The sequence below is a fragment of the Arachis ipaensis genome, chromosome B09 (assembly GCF_000816755.2).
Source record: "Arachis ipaensis cultivar K30076 chromosome B09, Araip1.1, whole genome shotgun sequence".
Taxonomy (NCBI): domain Eukaryota; kingdom Viridiplantae; phylum Streptophyta; class Magnoliopsida; order Fabales; family Fabaceae; genus Arachis; species Arachis ipaensis.
Window position 1 is genome coordinate 20,287,301 of NC_029793.2, and position 5,956 is coordinate 20,293,256.

Sequence of the window (5,956 nt, forward strand, 5' to 3'; positions counted from 1 at the left end):
TTTCCCGTATTTGAGGCATTGAAGAATCAAACCCTTTGATATAACGCGATTTCACTAATACGAAGCAAGAATCAAACAAATCAAGGAACGAATTGAAGCTGTAAGTGTCATTAGGGTTTACCAAATGAAACACCACGAACTCTTCTGGTTTTAGCGTGCGGATGACCTCTGCGGCGAACTCTGCCGGAAACGGCGACCTCTCTAGCGAGCCCTCACCTGAGAAAGTGAAGTCAAAGCGACCTCTCCGCCTTCCTAGAGATTTTGACGGTGCTCTTGACACTAATCTCTCTCATCGTGAAAACGTCGCGTGCCGTTGGAGTTTCAACGCACAGTGACTTCGACGCCGGTGAAGAGGTGGTCATGGCCTCGCTGGAGTCTTTGGACGCCAAAGAAGCCGACAAGACCGAGGTGGCTGGCACCGCCGCCGCTGCTGCAGATGAGCTTCCTCGTTCAAAGAAATGCTCCGCTAATTCTGCCATGACAGGACCGAAGGTCACTTGGGGGATGCTAACCCTGGGAGTGGGAGGGTTATTTTGGTATTTCAGAAAATAAGAGTGAAAGAGAATTAGAGATTTAGGAAAAGAGTAGTGCTAGGGAACCAATAGTATATACATACAATTTGTACAATGGGCTAAAATTTTTGGCCCAATATAAATTTAAAAAAAAAAAACCCAGATTTACCCTAGTGGATAGGTGATGTTCAGTTTAGAAATAACCACCCCCACAAAATCAGGAATCCTAATTTTCTCTCTACCCCCTTTTCTTCCGTTACCGTCACGTTAGAAAACAAACCTTTCATATTCTATTTTGAACATCCCACCGTCTCCCCCATTGGAACTCTGATCAGCGCTGACCATCCTTCAACGCGACCATCCGTTGCGTGTCTCTCGCAAAGCATAATCCACCGGCTCTCTCCTCGTCATTGGTGCACAACACGCAGGCGGCTCAGCCCAACCACCGCCGTACCTGACCATCAGTGCAGTACGGAGAACAAACTCCAAGCTTTCCTCAGCGTCATTTCACTGTAGCAACTCCCAGCTTTTTTTGCGGCACCACCAACCCCGTCCTTCAACCTGCCATTCCACGCTTAGTTAGGCGCATGCAGTACAAACCGAAGGCTGCGCGCAAGTTTCATGTAGCCGCAGGTTAGTGCGTAGTGTCTTTGTTTTTTTTTTTTTTCAGTCATTTGAGTTGCTTTTTGTTGTTCCTGGTATGACATGCATTGACCTGTATGTTGGCGTTTGATTTTAATTAATGATTGACATGTCTTAGGTAGAGGTTTACTATTTAAAAATTCTTGGCGCGGGAAGGTTTTCAAAATTTTGTCCTGTTGTTGGACGGTGTTGTCCTGTTACTGAAAGTGTATCAATGGTTACCGTAGCAAGCTTTCATATGGTTATTTTGGTATGCATTTGGATGTTGTTCAATTTTTGATAGTTGCTGCGATATTCATTTTTTAATTTTTGCTGGGTAGGTCCGTGCTTTATCACAGGTGGTTATAATTGTCAATCATTCAGCGTTGTTTAATTCTTCCCGAGCAAAGAGTTTCATGTTGAATTGAATTTTTCCGGATTTCTGTTTGTGCCGTGTCTAGTACTAGATGCTGTTTATCTCGATTTGTTGGCAAATTTCTAAACCTGAAATCTTGACCTTGCTGCATTTTATTGTGCGGGATCGTGTAGTTTAGATGTTAGCTGGCAGGTTATTTTATATTGTGAATCTATAGTCTTTCCCCACTCTAAATGCTGTAGTTTGTGCAGTAGAAAACTGTTTAAGTATTTTTATTTATGTACTGATTTCTTTTCATTTTTTTTTAAGTTTAATAGAATATTAATTTTAATAATAATTTAGCAAGCCAGATTGATGTAATATGATATAATAAATTCAATTTTTTTGAATCTGTTTATTTCCCCTTAAACAGTGAAGTCACCCTAGTTATTCTTACTTATTTATCTATTGACAAATGGAAAAGGTGTTTATTTCACTGAAGTCAATCTCAGATCTCAGTCGGTCAATCATTTAATAGTTCGAATTCTGCTCCGTTTAATAATGCCACTTCATGTTCAAGTTGCCATCATATTAGTTGTATGGTTGTTTACCTATGAAAGTGGATGATTTGTCGGTTCTTTGTAATGGTCTGCATGAATATTGTGCAAGTGCTTATTTTTTACAATTTTTTCGTTAGTCGTTCGATTTAATGTTCCTCGACAGGTTATTTTAGAATGTGTCTTGACACTACTGTTTCACTTTTGGGGCTGTGATTGCTTTAAATAAATATGGTTTTAATATTTGTAATGGTTTAATTAGTTTTTTCTCTGGTTATTTTTTTCCCTTAACATTTACTTAAAAATAAAAAAAATTAAACCAGGACAAGTTGTTGTGATCTATTTTAAGATTTTTAATGCTGTTCACCCTTGGTTAATTCATTATTTACCAAGCCAAGCTCTCCAGGTTGTTACTCATTCAGAAACATTTTAGCATTGTAAAGGGTTTATTATTTTCTGTAAAACTCAAGTTAATGAACTTGCTCAGTCAGTTAGTCACTTAAAAATTGAATTTCCATTGTCTTTTGTGTGACACCAGCATATCAAGGTTCCTTTAAGTTTAGATTTATGGGTGTTTAACTATGAAGGTGATATCTTTGAATATTTTACGTACTTTTATTTTGGTTTGATTCTTTCAATGCAAGTGCTAAATCAATAATTTTATCTCAATGCTTGATTTTAATTTTATAACTAATAAAGGGTTTGTTTTGCATGTCACTTGATTGTTCTCATCCACTTTATTGGTGTTGATTTGGTTGAAACAATTTTGTTGCCATTGTTCCTCTTATTCTATTATTTTTCCATTCCTTTTTTTTTCCTCCAAAAAGAAATTATTTAAAAAAGTCTACCATGTGACTTGGCTGTATAATGTTTACGTTGCTTGGGTGTTCATTTTGTATAAACTGAGAAGATCACAATGCTGAATGATTATTGTGCCAGAACTTATTGTTTAAAATAGTATTGTGGAGTTGGTGGCTATAAATTTTTTTTTCCTGGCGATAGGTATTTAGTTCCTTAGTTTTGAGTATGTAGATCTCTTATGTTGCCTGCATTTGTTCGAAATTAGTATATCGTAAACTCTGCATGCTATTGAAGGGTTGGTTTTGATATGGGATTACCTGTTATTATAACTCTACTTTTACCTTGGGTGCTGTACTTTACCCCTGTTAATTTGACCCATACCCATCCACCCAAAGGCAGGAATGAACATCTAATATCTTATGGAAACAAACATATAAGTTAATTCTGTCGTACATACATGTTAATTGATGTATCCAAGGAGTATCTACATAACAAAGCATCATATTTCAAGAGACTTTTAGACTTCCAACTCAGACATAATAACTTTGATGTGATTCTCTTTAAGGGGGCATTGCAGATAAATTTATTCCCACACTGCTATGTGTGGGGATTAATCATGTCACTTTATCGGGTAGAAATTTATTTATGATGAATTAATAAAATATACACATTGGTGAGACTAATTACTCATACATTCCTTCCAGGCACGAACTTGTTTGGATTTTGATCTATTGAGGACAAGTTTGATGGGGAAAAAGGTAATCCATGTTGCATCATTCAGCAAACTTCCTTTTCATGGCTTATATCTTGTTTTATTGATGTACACAGAAATTAGTAGAAACGCGCTGTTCACCATCCTATATCAATGGCATGGTTACCCATCTGGAAAGCATTAATGCCGTGGAAAAGCTACTGGAGATCGACACAATTGGTTTTGGTTTTGTGAAGAGGATTCCAAAATGGCCGGTGAAGCAAAGTATAATGAAACAACTTGCGTTTGCATACGATGTGGACACGAATATGCTTATTGTGGATGTTGGAAACATCCGCATCAATTCTGAGTTGATAGCAAAGGCATTAGGCATAAGAGATGGGGGTAAGATACCAATGTTCCATTTTTAGTATTTACTTAACATATCCTGGTTTGATACCCTTGTCTTTGCGTAATAGTTGTTGTTCACACTCTTCTACACTTGATAATGTAGGTGATTTCATACCCGAACTTAACAAGAAGAATCCGGACTATCGCGCCATCAAAGCACAGTTTTAAAAAAAGACAACAACCCAGTTGCGCAATTTCGTGTATTCCTGTCCCATGGATACTGAAGCGCAACGGGCAGATTTCAGAAGGCACTTCATCCTTTTGGTGCTAAAAATATTCTTATGCCCAACGAGTCAGCAAACCATCTCTCCGTGGCACATCCCTCCTATTCTTGATGTGACCAACCCCAACAGATTTAATTGGGCTCATAAAACATTCAAGTGGTTAAGGCTAGCAATTGATAAATTCCAATCTAAGAACCACGAAAGCTGTGGTGGTTGCATGTTCGCCCTTTTGGTATATTGTAATGTTTAGTTGATTTTTTTTAATTGATTAGTTCTAGATGGCAGACCATAACATTTCTAAATTGGCACGGTGTTCGCTCAACTTGGCCCTTGTTTCTTCTAAAGCAGCATGCAGCAATGCTGTTTCATCGTCATCATTTACGAACTCTTGCGCAATGTTGTAAAAGTGTGCACATAGTCCCTTGAATGCATCATGACTCACATCTGACCGATTGACGTCGTGACTGCTCTTGATATAAGTATGCTTGCGCTTTATATTCTTGCTCCAACGAGGGAGAACATAGCAGCTAGGTACTTTATACACTTTAAACGAGTGAAAAACTTCAAGACAGTGACAGCACAACACACCTGAACTCTCAAAAAGATTGCACTCACAACGAACCTCTTGTGTGGAGCGGTCAAAGTGGACAACATACGAATCACAGATCATAGTATCATGTACTAATTTTTCCTCTTCCACCTTCATGCATACCACTGGCCAGTCTTCAGTAACTACAGATGCTCTACAATCAGCCTTTTTCACAAACTCAACTTGAACATCCCTAAACATGCTAGTAGTGTACTCCTACTGAAATTGTTTTTCCATAGGCGAGCTCGTTGCACAAGGTATTACCCCCCTGGAGTCTACTACATCATCCTCCAATTCCCTCTGCTCCTTGGATCCAAGCACATTATCGTATTCGTGAACAAATTGGACTAAGCTAGTCTTGCTGTGAAGTTTTATTGCTTCTTATTCAAAAGATTTACTATTTTATTCATGTTTAATGATGATGAAAAAAATAAACATAGCTTAATTGGAGATAGAATCAAAATAGATACTAATTACTACTATATGACTTCTAAGGTACTTTTTATAAGGACACTGTTACAGAGTTAAGGCAGAAATTGGAAATTAACAACCTTTATTCTGGGGGTATGGGGGTTCCTCTGATCCTTGGGAGGCTTGGTATCACAGAAGATTTTTTGCGCTTCAGTTCCCTTAAGTCACGTCCCTGCTCCTCTTGTTCTTTAAACATATGGGTCAGCATTTGACTGTGTTCCTTTTGTTGTTTTATTATTTGCTCCATAGCTTCCTGTATCTTGGTGACAGACGTCTCAAGATATTCCCAATATTCTGCTTGAGGAATCTCTGGGAGGAATTCCTGTGCTCTCTTCTTGATATGATCCTCCTGTGCTTGTTGTCTCTCCATTGATGCTTTGGTGATTGACTTTTCAATTAGGATATATTCAGTTATTCCCATCTTGACTCCAGCGTCCTTGCAGAGCAGAGAAATCACACTTGGATAAGCCAACCTGGCATCTCTTGAATTTTTGTTAGCAATCTTATAGAGCTCTGTTGAAATCAGCTGATGAACCTCCACTTCCTTTCCCATCATGATGCAATGAATCATCACTGCTCTTTTAACCGTGACTTCAGAACGGTTGCTGGTAGCCAACAAAGAATGCCCAATGAAGTCCAGCCATCCTCTGGCAACTAGTTTGAGATCCTCCCTCTTGAGTTGAATTGGGACGCCCTTTGTGTTGGTGGTCCACCTGGCTCCAGG

The 5,956-nt window shown here is 38.6% G+C and overlaps 1 long non-coding RNA gene across 1 annotated transcript in view; it reads right to left on the bottom strand.

Moving 5' to 3' along the window:
- The window catches only part of LOC107615166, a 22,089-nt gene continuing 16,139 nt past the window's right edge, over window positions 7-5,956 (bottom strand). The window contains exons 2-4 of the long non-coding RNA XR_002353680.1: window positions 5,807-5,810; window positions 1,033-1,038; window positions 7-513 (exon numbers count right to left, since the gene is read on the bottom strand). This is a non-coding gene — a long non-coding RNA (uncharacterized LOC107615166). The remainder of the gene's footprint in view (window positions 514-1,032; window positions 1,039-5,806; window positions 5,811-5,956) is intronic.